Source organism: Alligator mississippiensis, chromosome 9 (genome assembly GCF_030867095.1).
Source record: "Alligator mississippiensis isolate rAllMis1 chromosome 9, rAllMis1, whole genome shotgun sequence".
In the NCBI taxonomy this organism is placed as follows: Eukaryota; Metazoa; Chordata; order Crocodylia; family Alligatoridae; genus Alligator; species Alligator mississippiensis.
Genome location: NC_081832.1, coordinates 47,602,871 through 47,619,797, shown reverse-complemented (window position 1 = coordinate 47,619,797; position 16,927 = coordinate 47,602,871).

Here is a 16,927-nt window from a genome sequence, read left to right as displayed (position 1 = left end):
CTTTCTCTTCTCTTGTGATATTTTAAGTTCTTTGGTGAATACAAGTGGGTAGCATCAGGTCTTAAGTACAGGATATGTCTTTGTTAGGGTGAAAAATGAAGGTAGAGAAACTCTGTGCTTAGAAATAAGCAGCCAGTCTGTTTTCATTTACAGAGGGCATGTCTAAACATGTGCTTTAATGCTCATTAGCCTATTTTAATGAACATTAATGCATCACTTAAAAACAGTGCACTTTTGCTAATGTACATTAAACAGGCTAATGCACATTAAGTGTCACTCAAAAACAGTGCTCTTTTGTTAATTTGCATCAAGGTAGGGCTAATACACATTTTCTTAGAACCTTACAATGGAGAGCATTTTTACATGTGCTCCAGGAGTGTCTGGGGGGGTTGTCTCATATATCAGTGTCCACATGCTGCAAAGTGAACTTTAGTTAAAGCATCCCCACCACCATTTTGCAGTGTGCGGCTGCTGATACACAAGACACAGAGGCTGTCTGGAGCTTGGTAATTACTACGCTCCAGAAGACTTGATTAACAGTGCATTGGAGCAGCCTCCTGGTTCATGTATAGGCACCCAGAGGTGCTAGATTTAATGCACCTTAACTAAAGCGCATTAATGCATGTGTAGATGTCCCCAGAGAGTGATAAATATTAATCCATTGAGGTGTACTGGTATTGTTCTTTGTCAGTTTTGAGATAAGTGTTGCTTTAGTCTTAATGGCAGTAGAGTTTAAGACACTGAGGGCTTGTCTACACATTCATTAATGTGCTTTTGGTAATGCGCATTAAATATAGTACTTCTGGACATTTATACTTCTGCTTTGGGAGTGGGGGAGGTCACTTTAATTAGAGTGGCTCCGAGAATCACTCTAATTAAAGCGCCCATAGCATCTTGTGTATCGGTGTCCCTGCACTTCAAAATGGCGGCAGGGGAACTTTACCTAAAGCTCATTGAATGAGCTTTAGATAAAGCACCCCAGCTACCATTTTGAAGTGTGTGGACACTAATACATGAGACGCAGGAGGCTACTGGAGCGCTGTAATTGTCACTCTCCAGCAGACTTGATTAATTGAGTCTGCTCTGACGTGCTGGAATTCCAGTACATCGGAGTGGCCTCCCTGCTTGTGTATAGGCACCATCCCTTGTGAGGCACTATGCATTAGCCTATTTTAATGTGCATTAGCAAAAGAGTACTTCTTTGTTCTCTTAAAATTGGCTAATGTGCATTAAAGCAGATGTGGAAACATGCCCTGATTCCCTAACTGTGGTCTGTAAGGCCCTGATGAATGATCTGTGGATGGTACTGTGTTCCCACCCATTTCAATTAAAAGTATGATCACAAGAAATCTGGGGAGCAGACAGTGGGTTTTTTTGGTCCCACAAGTTTGGAAACCCCAGGTCTAAGGTATGTATTTAACAGTTAAATGTAGACTAGAACCAAGCCAGGAAGTTTGAATCATGACTGACACTTCTGTAATATTTGGACATGTTTTTTCCCAAACTGGGGAGTTGTATTTCTAGTTGCCATGTTACAAAAATCTTTGTCAAAAGAAATAGTAGCTTTGTTTTTAAAACAACATCCAAAGAATCCCTCGAGTGATGCATCCCATCATTTTCCAGCTATTAATGTAAATTCCTTGCTGAAATAGCGCAGGTGTTATTTCTAATTGCTTATAGCCCATTTTGAAGCAGATTATCATTAAAGAGGCAGAAAAAAGCCGGGATTGTTGGAATCTTGCAGATAAAATCTGGAACAACCTGAACCTTCATCCCACACTAGAATTAAATAGTTTTTTCTTTCCCTGGAATTAAATACCTTTTGTTTATTTGTGCAGTCCTTGGGGCTATTTGTGACCAACTGGGGAAATGTCATTCTACATCAGAGAAAGCTGTTCTTGAAGTTTTTTCTAACCCGAGCAAAATAAAGAAGCCCTAGAAGTCTTGATGTAGGGTGGGCTATTGCCCACAACACACAAATTATTTGCACATTTATTGTTGGGAAGCAGGACATGTTGTTTTAATCATAGGAACTCATTTGCATGAATCAGAATGTAAAAATCTTGGCTGGGATTTTCAAAGGAGCCTCAGGAAAATAGGTACCTATCAAATAAATAGCGCAAACCCTTACACTGTTTTGCAATGCAATTTTCCAGCAAGAGACGGCTCCATAGAGCTTAAATGCTGTTTACAGCAATGACAGGTTTTTGGGCTATTATCTTTTCCAAAAAGCTTTCAAAAGGATAAAACTATACTTTTATTAATAGGATTCAAACTCATCTTAAAGGAATAACATACCTGTTGTTTTCACAGGCCCACATCTTTGAAATACTGGCACATGCAAGCAGATAAAAATACGTCTTAGGTTTCTGTTTTTCATTGATTCCTGTAGCCATGACATTTATGAAGCTGACATTGCCAAGAGCTAATGGTTCAGACTCAGTCTGCAGAGCAGGCTCAGTGGCAAAAGGGGCACACTCCATAGACCAGGCTTTTCAGGAGAAGAGCAACTCCAAGACCTCAGCAAAGAGGACAGGTTGGTCTCCAGGCACCCCCTGCTGGCTTGTGAGGAGCAAAAGCAGCTCTGAATGTGCAGGAACAGCCTCCTCTTTCCTCCTCTGATAAAAGGTAACAGGTAAGAGGCTGAGTCTGTTGAAGAATGAGAGGCAGAGCGAGACAAAAGGGTTTAGCTTTTTGAAGCAGTCTAAGGGATTTAGAGTCACCCATATCCCATGAAAACCAATTGCTGAATCATTTACACTGCTTTGAAAATCTTGGCAAAAGCAAAGCCAAAATGGCCACAGGAGCCTTGCGCAGAGAGTGCTGGAGAATTTTGTTACCATAGATTCAACCACCCCTGGTCTCAGCGATCCTTGGTTTTCCTGGTGTGTCTCCTCATGCCATAGGGGAAAAAAGTCAAATTGGTGATGATCCTTTGGTGGCTGTGAGAAACAAATGAGATGGGGGTACGCATCCTGCCAGTTAGTGGCAATCCCTCTGGCTGGCTGGGTTTGCATCTCTTGGGAAAGGTAAAAGGCCATTTCATTTGGGATCAGACCTTTTGGAGACAGAAGAAAGCAATTTGTGGCTGTGCTGTCTGCCTGATCAAAAGTGTTACCGGACTCTGCCACACAATGTGCAATCTTCAAACCAGCTCCCAATTAGCCTCCTTGCTAATACCATGTTTCATTCCTGGGAGACTGCCCTTTGAGAGCTGTTATGACTTTGTGATTGTGCACATACCTTTATGTGCTTTCATTCTTAATCCCCTTTTTGCAGAAGCCAAAAGGTCTCCCAGCCAAAAAGGAAATCAAAACCTTTTGTTGGCTGGTTCATAAGAATTAAGGGTGGGATGAAGGTTGTAGCTGGATCTTAATTAACCATTGTAAATAACAAGAGCAGCAGTGCCTGCAACCATATACCACCTTGGGATGAGATATTGTCAGACCACATAAAGCTAGGTGAATGGCTAGCATAATGGCAGATGAAATTCAATGTTGGTAAATGCAAGGCAGTGCATACCGGAAGGAATAATTTGACCTAGCCATGCACACTTCTAAATTAACTGTAATCATTTAGGAAAAAGACCTAGGGTCATTGTAGAGAGTTCAGTGAAAACCTCTGCAACATCAGAAAAGTAAACAAGTTAGCGGGATGTACAAAGAATGGGATATAAAATAATAGTGAAAATATTACCATGCTATTATAGAAAGCAGCAGGACATCCTCCCTATATACTGTGTTGCACTCTAGACAATTGATTTAAAAAACGATATAGTAGAAATAGCAGGAGTTCAGACACTGACAATGAAAATGATTACAGGCCTCAAAAGAATGCTGTATGGAGAGCTATTGAAAAGACTGGGCCTGCTTAGTTTAGGAAAAGTAATGAATGGTTTAGAGAGAGAAAATTGGACTCTTCTATTTACCTGCTCTGATAATATGCAGTCAAGGGGAAATTTAGTGAAACTGAAAGGCAGCAATTTAAAAAAAAACCCTAATAATAGGGAATAGTCCTTGACATAATGATAACTAATCTGTGGAACTCGTTGCCACAAGAATTTAGCAGGACACAAAATGGGACTAGGTATTTATAGAACTAAGATTTCATCTCTCCTTTCCTTGGGTCCTGGCAATGTAATTATTCCAATATGTCACATATCTTTAGTTCTTCAGGATTAACTCATAACAAGATCACTAAAAGGATTAGCAAGAAAGGCCATACTAAGGAAAGAACAATAGAGAGAGGATGGTGGGGTGAATTTGGCAGTAGCTCTTTTGCCACAGAGTTAATACTAGTAGGGCTTAGAGGCGGAAGGATTTCTGGCTCTGTGGAGGTCCGTGGAATTTTGCTGTTGACTTCCTTGTGTCAGTTTATGCATTTGCCATGTGAATAAACTGATTTTTCCTTGCTCTGGATTTCAGATTTTATTTAGTGAGTGGCCCTGGATTACGTTCTTATGAGTAAAACACATGTAACACTGGACTGATAAAAGCATTGGACAGGGTCCTGCTGGAAAAAAAAATCCTACTCTTGTAAGTGGGGGACAGAGTGTCTGACTTAGAAGATCTTTGTCATCCTTAATTTATAGAACTCTGTCCTCTCCAGAGTACAAGAGTGTAAAAGCAGCAAACCATAACGATCAGCCTAAATAGCCATGGTCCCTCAGTGCTCAGTGCTTTCCTTTTTCCAGGCTTCAGAGAAGTGATGCTGATATGCACATATAACTCATATACCCAATGTAATGTCTCTGTTCAGAAAGGATGTCTTAAAATTTAAAATTTTTCCTATATCAGTTTCCACACAAGAGTTTTCTAGTCTCCCTGGACACATCTACATGTACCTATTAATGTGCAGCAATAATCTCCGCAGCTTATTGCTCTAGAGTTTATTGCTGCTGGGGGAGAGTCTGAATGTGTTCCTGGGATTGCAGGATGCTGAGCCAGGGTGGTGCAGAATCAGCTGGCAGGGGGTCAGGGGAGTTCAGGGGGTCAGCCTGCCAGCCTGGGGCTGCTCCCCCTGGCTCTGTGTGCTGTGGTGGGGCTGGCTGGGGCACAAGGGTGATTCAGTGCAGGGATAGCTGGCAGGTGAATGACCAGCATAATGGCTACACATGTAATGCTACAGAGTTTTCTACCTCAGCCTAATAGGGGTGCATGTGTAGATGCTGAGATGTTTACTCTGCAGCTAATTAGTCAACTGTGCCATAAACATTTCATGTAAATGCGCCCACTCAGTAGCAATTTATTCCGGAAAGAGAGCTCCCTTCCAGTTACAGTTACACTTTGCCTTATGGCCAGCATCAACAATTCACAACAATTCACACACCTACAAAAAGCCATATGTGCACTACAGAAACAGGCGGTACACCTCGCCCGGGAACTGGAGGCTTTCCCATTGGAAACTCTGAAGAAGATCAGAGGTCAGGAATGCTGGGAAATGTAGTCCAACCCCCCCAAATAAAATACAGAAGACCACCAACATACATACATACATACATATGTATATATATATATATATATATATATATATAGGCAGCAATCGCCTATCAACTGGGCAGCAACAAACACCCACTCAACTGATACTCTTATGATAGGTAGTTATTAAGCTGCTATATTAATGAAAAATTCAGTGGTGGAATGGAAAGGGAAAAGGAAAGGAACGAATAGGAGGGAAAGATTCACTCGTACAGTTTGTCTTTTGGGACTGGGATGGGGCTTCTTGCGATCATATACTGATGGAGAGAGCGACCAGTCCAAATGAGCATAGGTGGGTGCGAGTGATAAGGATTTGGGGGTGACCGTGACCATAACCAGGGGAGACCAGACAGTCGGGACTGCCTAATGAGAGTCCGGGGACTGGGGAGCCTGGGTGGCTCACATGTCCCTACTACTGTAATGTATTAGGAAAGACATTCTAGGGGGTAAATTGGTATTTGACTCCCTCTACTGACATCTGCAGGAAATGACACGCAGGGGCTTAACTTGCACGAAACCGCCGTTTGTGCAAACACGAATGCCATGTCATGAAACAGAACTGCACCGCACCAAAAAAAAAAAAGCCGCATTTAAATTCTGTGGTGGTCTACATTAAATCCCGTGTTGTGTACAGCTGCTCTTACATTTTCTATTAGTACATTTTATAACAGAAGCTTCCGGAACACTTTACACACAACCTGCATACAAATCCAGTGTCCTTACTATGGAAAAGCAGCCAGCTCAGGAACATGGCACTAGTTTAAACACTACATGGTAGCACTGCACAGTAGCTTAGAGAGAGACATTCACAATTTGTGTTTCCACTGTCCCAGTGCATTCATGTGTTTCTAAGTTCTTTACTAGCATGAGTTTATTCAGCTTCACAACACTCATGCCAAAGAAGTAAGTATAAATAACAGCATTTTGTGAGTGGGTTCTTGAGGTTCTCTTGCTTTTTTGACCTCTAACCTTCATTTTTTTTTAAGGAACACGAAGCGTACAGAACCAGATCCAATCAGTTCCTTGCCTAACAGTTCCTGGAGGGCCCAGTGCTTGCTCATTTTGCAAACTGCAGCCAATATTCCCAATTATTTCAAAAGAAGGCCCATGCATGGGAAAGGGCTTTTGTTAAGTCACTCCAAATTGGTACTATGTAATTCTTTAGTTCTCATCCTTAATACCTTCTGGAGTGCTTGGGTTGGGGATTGTGAGGCCTCAAAGACTCTCAGATGAAATTATGAAGGGCTTTCATCTATGATCTGGTGAGCAGGAGCCAAATGCTTCCAAAGTGGCTACTTGTGTGAGACTACACAAGTGGAAAATAAGAATAAGTAAAACTAAATCAGGGAAATGTCTAATACTGAAATACCCCAAAACCAAAACACAACAGAGGATAGAAAACGCCCAAAGTTACCTCACTTCTGTAGGCAGCTGTCAGTCCTGCTCTACAGCGGGTAGAGAACATTGGATGTGACAGCAAATGGCCAGTGATGGTAGCCCAGTGAGAATCTGTGTTGCAGAGGCATGTTTGCAAAAGTAGGCTAGCTTGCTAAATACAGTGAAATCTTCCCTTTCACTTTTGGCAATGAAAATCTTTATGCCACTGTTACCAAAGCCTTTGAAATCAATTGGCTATTTGCTTCAGAAGGAAGCAGGTCAAATCTAAACAAAAGGCTTCAAGATCTGACTCTTTCAATGTGACCTTTCAATAAAATACTTTTTTAAAATTTTGTTTTACTCCTTTACAGGTTGCCTTGGAAGTGGGTCACATATTCTAGTGGGATGGTACCATTGCCTAACTATTCACCAACCTCCCATTTTTAATTTATAGGTGGTTTCAAGTTCTGTGTAGCCATGCATTATGACGTGGCCAGGAATAGGACTTTGGGACTGGGTGCATACCTTTACGGTATGTGCTTCATTAAACACCTTTCCACCAAAGCCAAGAGGTCTGCAAACCAGAACGGAAATTAAATCTTTTTTGGCTGCTTCACAACCAGACAAAAAGGGCTGTGCTGTCCTCTGATACACCGAAAAAAAACCCCTTAGAGAACACTTGGCAACAACTGGAGGGAGTGTCAGCTAAGCCCAAAGCACCTGGCACCATCTCAGTGTGAGTGATGATTGTTTATAAAGATATTACCTAGTTGGGTAAACAATTAACTGCTTGCTCTGGTAGCAGTTCATAGACATCCCCGGGAACACCATTGATAGGAAAACCAGAAATAGTTCAGAGAAGCACCCAGAATGTAATGCTTAGCTGTAGGTATTTGGTTTGCAAGTCTCATGAAAATGTGTTCCAGCTGAGGTGTAAAATCATAACCCTGACTGAGCATGGTCATTAAATAACCAATGGGGGTCATATTCCAAGCATTCCAACCAAAGTGATAATTTGAGTAATTTTTATTACCTACTATTACCTACTATTTTATTTTATTGCCCCTTTTTATTTCTTACTTTATGTTCCTTCTGCAATGTATCCTCAAAAGGCCATGTAGCATTTCTTGTCATGTTCCTACCCTGAATGATTGCATTTTATTGGCAGGTGAACTGATTCCTATGTATGAGTCCTGTCCTACCATCAGATCATAAAATGGGCAAACTGTTGCATGCACATGAAGCTCTCATGAACGTCCATTCACATGGAGTTGATTAGAGAATTCAGACCACAGTGTGGAAAGTACTTTGGGAAACTTCTAGAGTCCAAGTTGCTGGGTTACATTCAAACTTAGTTTTACATTACCCAAGTCAAGGGAATTCCAGCAGGCATAAATTGGGTCCATTACTTTTGACTATCTTGAAAATCAAAGTTAGTTCTTTCATCTTAAAGCTTTTATCCAATAGTAACAGTAATAGTAAAAAAACTGAAAATAGTAAAAACCTCTTTTTTCAAATATTTGCAGCAAAGTTTGCCTTGGAGCACTTGTTGATCATATTGTGTTGCAGAACAAGTTAACACCACCATGAGCTTTGGGTGAATTACTTTTCTGGATGAACAAATCATGCAAGCAAGCAGAACTGCTGATTTTTCAATTGTGGTCACATCATTATGCTTAGTGTTAGACCTTCCTAGAAATTTCCTGAGTCACAAGAAACATTTTAAGTAGAAGCAGTTCCACATTTCTGGTGGGAATATTTCCCAGTAATAAATAATGTTTTTGCTTAGGAATGTTTCCAAACATGAAAAGGATTCCTGAGTGAACCTGAAATTTCCTGGGTTCACCAGGAACTTCCCTTTAAGGCAGGCAGGGATACATAGGGAATGATCACTGCAGGACCTGTGGAGATAGCTTACTTATGGCAGCAGCTGGTAGGATGAGAGCAAGAATGAGTGACTGACTCTCCTTTCCTGCCTCCCTTAGGCCCTTTAGCTACTTGCACCATTAAGCAAGCAAGGAATGCATGAACAAGAGCCTGTTCCACATCAGAGAGAGGGAAGATCTGATCCAGTGAGCCCTCTGGGCAGAGACTTCCTGAAGAAGAAATGAGTGCACTGTGCCTAGAGGCTTGCAGGAACATGCCTGGGGCATGCACATTTCTGCTAGTGAAAACATTACTTCATATAGTAAAAATACAGGTTGAGAATCTTGATGTCTTGTCTTAAAAATTTCCCCAGGGCACACCTGAAATAATAGCCCTGAACCTGTAAGATATGAAACAGCTGTTGTTCCTGACTTCAGTGGAAACGAGTGTTCACAGCACCTCCCAGGATGGCTCCTAAGGGAGCTGCAGCTTTAAAAGATGATCTATTCCCTAAGTGCTGAACTTTACCCACTCCTTCATAGGTTCAGATGCCACTCCCATCATGGATTGAATGCAACGTGAGCCCCCCTGTGCAGCACAGAATGGGGCTCCATAATGGCTCCCTGGGCATTGTTATGCATGAGAGTTTGTAGGACTGGGCCGGGAGGGCAGGGGAAGGATGGCTCAGGACCTGACTCTTAAACTAATCCCTTAGTCAATCAGCTAGTATCCCCCTGCGTACAGCAGAAGGCTTGGGCTGCAGAGGCAACTTTATCCACCCGGTATGAGTAGTGGCAGCGAAGCAGGATTTCTCCTCCCCTTGAGTCTCAGAGAAGGATTGTGGTCTAACTGAGAGTGGACGAGGGGCATTGTGTTACCCTGCCTTTACCACTGAGACTTAATATTAGACTTCAGGTAGTGGCACTGAATTCATAAATGCTTTAACATGAATAGTTTATTGTCTGAAGAGAGCATTTATCGAACACAGCAATTTGCAACTAAAAGTACACAACAAAGAACAACAGAAAAAATTCACTGAAGCTAAGACACAGCCCAGTAAGACACAGTGACAGCACACACAACTTAGTTTAACTTACAATGCAATATTATAAAGCAAAAAGACAACATAAGTGTTATGTGATCCTGAGTGCAGAGTGTCTGCTTACAGCCAGGTATTCAGAAAATCCTTCTGGGGGACTCTGCAGGTCTTCTTAGGAGTTGAAGTGGAGATCCCCTAGGCCTCCTCTCTGCCTGGGTTTTTATAGGTGAACCTACACCTCCTCTCCCCTTGGGTGCCTTGATGCTGGTATGCTTTTCACATTTCTCACGTACAGCACACCCCTCATGGCTCATGCATTTAGTGTCTCTGTCTTCCCAGATATTCTAGTCTCTCACCCCTTACAGGTTCTGCTTTGAAATGTAAGTATAGTCCCCTGCTTTCTTTGGTTATACCAGCCCAAGCAGTCTAGGACCTTCCCTATTCCCTTAGCTCTGTTTCCAGCACACACATGTTATAATCATTCCAGGTCTTTGCCAACAGGATCTTAAGGAAAGCTCTGTGGACTTTGCTGGTGAGTAGTCCATTCAGATTTCATAGAAACTATTTAGGATTTTCTAGAAATGCCACAGACAGAATTTGATAGAGTCATAGAGAAGTAGGGCTGGAAGGGACCTCTAATCCAACCCTTTGCCCAAGGCAGGATCATCCTTATCCAAACCATCCACCCATATAATCATAGGACCTATTATCAAGACTTAACACCTAATACAAAATGAACTGCTTTCATTAGGGCTTTGGAATAACCCTGAAGGATTCTCTAGCAGAGGTATAGTGGTCTATTTGGTTCTGTAATATATTGTGCCATGAGAAATAACTCATGCTATCCAATGGCATTTTCCCCTAGCTTGCCTTGTAAACCCAAAAGTGATTAGAGATTTCCTTGGATTAACCCTTTCAGCCAGTTTTCCCTTCACAGCCCTGGATAACTTTATGTAGTTTCCAAAGATGCCTGTGCACTAGAGCTGGCTGTCAGAAATCACCCTGGCTCTAAGGTATTACAGTAACAATGGCTTTGTTCCTATAGCACAGGCTGCAAAAAGACAGGTCTTCCTGTCTGGTGAGACATCCTGCTCTTTCCCAAACATACCTGATGTGCTTGTGGTATGTTAGCTCCTGTACTCCTGCTCATCTGTGTACAATCTGAATGGACTACTCACCAGCAGTTCATTTTCTATTAGGTGTTGCTTTGTGAGACCCCACAAACATGATGTGCTATATAGGGCCAATGAGCAAACTGCCTCTAGTGTGCAGCTAGTGTTACACTGACATTGCTTCCTCTCCTGTCAGAATGCCCTTCTTTGGGGCAACAATACCATACCCCAGCTATATTCCACCTTACACTTGGTCACCATCACTGCTCCCTTCCAAGACTGAATACCTGAACAGCAGAAAAAAAGAAAGGCACAGTATCCGTGGGGAACTGATTTGCAAAGGAGCACACAGGAAAAGGGTCAGCACATTTTTTTAATGTGTCCTATGGTATAAAGGCCACATTATCCCATTATGGATCAATCAGCTCATTCACGTTGACCCCCTTAAGAACATTCATTCATTCTCTGTTGCTGAAATTGGGTCTAAAAGAGCGTGTCTACATGAGACATTTACTCCACTGTTGACTAATTAGCTGCACAGTAAATATCTTGGCATCTACACGTGTGCTTCTTTTAGGCTGGAGTAAACTAATTTACTCCATGGAAGGATAGAAGTTGTAAACACAAGTATTATCCCACTGCGGAGTAAAAAACTCTGCAGCAGCGCACATGTAAACACTGAAAAGGCTGGCTGGGCATGAGGGTGTTTCAGTGCGGGGGCTCCCGCCTGGCTAGCTACTCAGTGAAGCACCCTTGTACCCCAGCCAGCCCCTCCACTGCATTTTGAGCAAAGCGAGCAGCCCCACATTAGCATGCTGACCTCTGGGCCCCCTGCCAGTCAGGGCTGCTCCACCCAGGCTCCACGTGCTGTGCCTGAATCAACTGTGGAGCTTATTGGTCTGGAATTAATTGCTCTTGGGCATATTGTTTGAATGTATGCCTGAGAGCAGTTAATTCCAGAGCAATACACTCCTCAGTTTATTCAGGCACTGTAATTGCATGTATAGACATGCCCAAAATAAATTAAGGTCATCATATGCTTGATTAAAAAATATGTCTTGATAGCCAAATTCAAACCTCAGTTATGCTGGTGCAACACTGGATTAATTCCATTTGCATTACTGGGCTTACTGCATATTTACCTCCAGTATTGCTAACTCTATTGATCTCACTGGAGTTTCCCCTCCATTTACACGTGTTTAAGTGAGATAAGAATCTGATCCTAAATATGCTTTTAACTGAGATTTGTAAAATGGAATGCATATAGTGTTTTCCTAGTGGCACAGAGTAAAATAAATGGGGAATTGATTAGGAATTCAAAACCAGGGGACAAGTAGGGGGGATTTTGCCCGAGAGAAAAGGGCAAGAGGAGAATGCTAACAAGTAGTTGTAAGTGGAAAGTGAAGAATCCTGGATTCTGTCTGCTGCTCTGTTATTCATTTGCTACGTAATCTTGGACCAGGGGTGGCTGGGTGATCACAGATTGTTCCCTAAGCCAAGCAGCTTGCTTTGTAGAGTACCAAGTTATACTGCTCAGCCTCCAGGCCAGCTTAACAGTTATATTTAACAGGGAGTCTGTTATAACATCCTTGCCTGATGCTTGCTATTGCTGTCAGTTTGCAAAGCATTTAGCTAGGCCAGAAACAGAATCCATAGTTGGATCATTGAGGGCTTCCATGACTATGGTCCAACAAGTATGAATGAGTTTTGTAAAACTATCATTCAAACAATAAGCAGCTAATGATTTGCACGTGGATTAGAACTATCCAGGAAATGCTGCTTTCTGCCTCAAGAAGTGCAACCAAAGGATTTTATTTTTTTATTTTTGACAATATTTTTTATTGTGTGGTTTCAATTTTTCATGTTTCCCCCTAATCATTTTCCATTTAAGACCAAAACAATTCATTTTCTGAAAAAAAAACCTTTTACTTTTTTGATGCAAATAGATTTCTCCAACCCCTCTTCACTCCTCTGCTCCCTGCAAACTTTCTGATTAATAAAAATGGATGGAAAAAATCAAGTTAACCAAGTTAGGTGCAGTTATCTCTGAAAGGGAAGATGGAGTACCGTCAACCTATGCATAGCTTGTGAAATGCTGATGATATTACTGCAACCATTTATAGAAAGTGAGTGGAATGTGATAGAGCTCAAGGGTCAGAGTCACTGCTTCCATATAACAGTGTAGCTTTACTGAAGTCACTGATATGCACAATTTTGTTCTTACTGCCCATCTTAAGAGAGCAGTTCTCTAGAATGAGGATGACTAAAACTGTGACATGGCATGTTTTTATAATTTATACTTGTATAATTTACAGTTAAAAAAGGTTCATCCCTAAAAACACAAGGGGCATGGGAGAGTAAGTGAATTTGCAAGTGTTTGATACAATGTTCTATAGGCTGCAGTTTGTCATGATGCTCAACCTTCATTCATAGAAAGGTAAATAATATATTCCTATAGTGCAAATTCATTCACCACTGGTCAAGCAATAGCAAGCATTTGCTACTGCAATAAGCAATATGCCATCCATGTTTTTGTGCTGATCATGGCCTAGTCACAACCTTAATTTCACAGGTGGGAATTCTTTAAGTTGGCTAGAACTGCATATAAATACTGTTACCCATTCTACCTCCTTCCACTTGCAAATATTCCCCTTTGCTAAAACAATGAATCAATAAAAAGAGGAGAAGACTTTTGCACCAATGAGAGATAATTTCTTTGTAAAGTACTGGTACGCAGTGCTGAAATCTGGAAGTTAAAATTTTTACCCTGAAAAAGGCAGGAATGATCACATGAATAAAGAATTTAAAGCTGCTGGGCTGAGAGGCAGATTGATCCGGGGGGGGGGCAGGATACTACCTTGAGATTCAGTTGACCTGGTTCACTTCCCAGCTAACCCTTTCTGAGTCCATGTACAAAAATTTCCTCTCACCTTCTTTTGGACTTGTTTGTTCAGACTGTACGCTCTTTGAGGTGGCCTTAACTTTGTTTTTGCAACACTGAGCACAACAAGGGCATCCTCTTGGTGGGAGCCTTTGCCTGCTACTGTAACATAAAGAACAATTTAAAATTGGGACAAAATTCCAAAGAAGTTAATTCAAGCTTGATTCCTGACTCTGCAGGAAGTCAAATGTTCCCTGGACTTCAGTGTGAAACTTGCCTGCATAAAAAATAACTCAGTGTCTGGTGTCTGCCCAGCTCATTTAAGCTTCTCAACAGCTTCTAGCCGAAATGCAGCCAGAGTGCGGCATTAGCAGATGCCAAAGGAATATTTGCACAGATATTCACCAGCAAACTTTTTTGTGACTCCCTCCTTTAAGGTGGCAAATGAGGGTGTGGTGAGCACTGCATATGTTTGAGACTGTGTTCCTTTGAACTCCCATGCAGGGAAGGGAGACGGAGAGCAAATCAGATCAGCAGGTTCCAGCATGTGTTGTTTTGTCGTTAACCAAAGTATCTGTCGATATCGGAATCTGGGAACACAATGAAAAATGGAATTAACTTAATGAGAAACGAAATAACCCAAAGACTGAATGGACCTTATTCATGACTTCAGTTTTGTTGATATGAAAATTAGACACATACAAATTAGCTAGGAAATATCCTGTTTCTTTAGGGGGGTGGAGTCTGTATTAACCTTATAAAGGGAGCTCTTAGGCCACCCCAGGGAGAGTGTGAAGTAAGTGTTCAGTGATGTGTTGACTTTAATGCAGGAAAGAAGTCTGCTGCCGAGAGCAATATTAATCCTGTGTCTGCGTTTGGTCTCCAGTTGTTCCTTAACATCCTCCCTTGTCTATGAAATGTAAGTGGTAGATTTAAAATGGTACGTTGATGAGGGAGTGTTCTGTGTGGCTTCCTGCATACCCTGGTGCATGGGAATTAGTTGATGATCAACTCTCATGGCAAAAGGCATTCATTTGCTTGGAACAGAGTACGCAAGAGCCATGAGTCCCTTCCATAGGAGGAGTTTTACCATAAAAAAAACTTAAATCTTCTTGTCTTGAATTAGAGCTCTACATTGCAAGGATGTCCTAGATGAGAACATAAAAAGTGGATCATACAATTTTAACATATTGTACACTTTTTAGAAATATATTTTAGAACTCCCAGTACATCCTGAATATGTTTTTATAACTCTTAATCTATTCAAAGCAGAGAAGACACTATGTAATTTTCACAACCATCTTGGGTGAGAAGAAGAAAGGTATTTTTGTTCTCAGGGGAAACTGGGACAGGCTGGGAAAGCAAGTCACCCTATACTATACAATGAGTCAGTGGTTCCGCCAGTTTGTGATTTCTTGACTGCTAGTGCTTATTCCAGTGCTTATTCCTCCAGATCACAGTCCAAAAAAGAACAGCTACTGGTACAGAAAGGTCATTGAGAATAAATCACCAGCTTTCCATATATGGCCCTTATTTTTAATCACATTAAAAATCAGGTCACATATTTAAGTGTCTAAATATATGGGGCTCACTTTAAGGACTTGTGTTATAAAATGCCAGCTTCACTTTCAGAAGCTGAATACCCAAAAAGGAAGGCATCCAAATTCTGGGACAGATCCTGATTTCCTTCCATATCATGAATAGCTCCTACTGGGCATGTCTACATATACATTAATGCACCATTGCTACTGTGCATAAAGTTTAGTACTAACTCTAATATGAGGCATTACATAAACATGCAGTAGCTGGTGCTAATACACCGTAGCAACAGCGCAAGGTCTTTATGTAATGCTTAATGCTCAGTAGACTAATCCTATTGTGCATTAGCTCATTAGCACAGTTTTTGCTGTGATGTGCCAATGTGCAGTAGAATTAGTCTACTGCGCATTAAGTGTCTTGTGTAGGCACGCCCACTGCATACGAAGCCCACTGACAGAAGATGCCACTCAGCTTGACTAAAAATATCAGAATCCAGGCCTTTGAGACCATTTCTGAATATTAGACCCTGAACATTAAAGAATGCTTCCCATTATACCAATGATGCTTCCAATATGTTTGGAGACTTATTCAAGTTGTTCCTAAGAGAAAAATCAGTTGATATTGTATCAGTGAAACTCAATACCATTCAGAGGCACTATGCCAACACTGAGTATTACATACTTTAAATGAGCTTCCACCCTCAACAAACTCCAACTGAAACCAAAAGAACTGGTACCCTGTATCTGTGCTCATTACTGTGCCTGATAGGGTTTGGCTGAGTATGTGTATACTTGACTTGAATAACTATCATAAGACCTACTTACCAAGCAAAGCACACTTCTGGTGGCCAAAAGATCTTTTGATGCATTAGATGGAATCCTCAATTTCCTGTCCCCAACCGCAGCTCACAGGCTGTTTACATGTTGCCTAGATGTTTGCTAGCACTATCTTATTCAGCAACACAACAGCAAAGCTGCCAAATGACTTACTGCAGTTGGTGTAAAATTGTTTCCAGGGAGGTAGGGGAATTGTCAGCATCATTCCATCCAGGTGTTGTCTTTAAGTGTTGTTGGAAGAGCTGTTCCTGTTTCTGTCTGCCTGCAATTGCGGAGAATGTCCTCCTCATTGGGCATGTCTACACGAGATGCTAGAAGCGCAGTAGACTAATTCTACTGTGCATTACCATGTTGTGGTGAAAGCCATGCTAATGCATAGTAGAATTAGTCTACTGTGCATTAGTATCACGTAAAAGATGTGTGCTGGCTGTACTGCACAGTAGTGTTGGTTACGGCACATTAAGTTAGTACCTATTATTACAGGCAGTAATAATTATGGCACATTAATGCATGTGTAGATATGTCCAGTGTGTGTCCCAGCTGCACATAGAGCATTCCCTGCCCTTCTTAATATGACAGGTGAAAATTGCAAATTTGCAAGGAGGGCTTACTGTAGTGTTGGTCAGTGTATTCCTTGGCCCCATCTGGATGCAGCTTGGCCCTCTGGTGTTCCTTGGCACAGTATGTGAAGACTGTAAGAAATGTGCCACTTTGAGGAGACTGTGTTGTGAAAGTCTCTAATATTTCCCTAGTTCTGCAACTTTTCTCTTCACCTCAGAAAGAATGATTACAGGATTTGC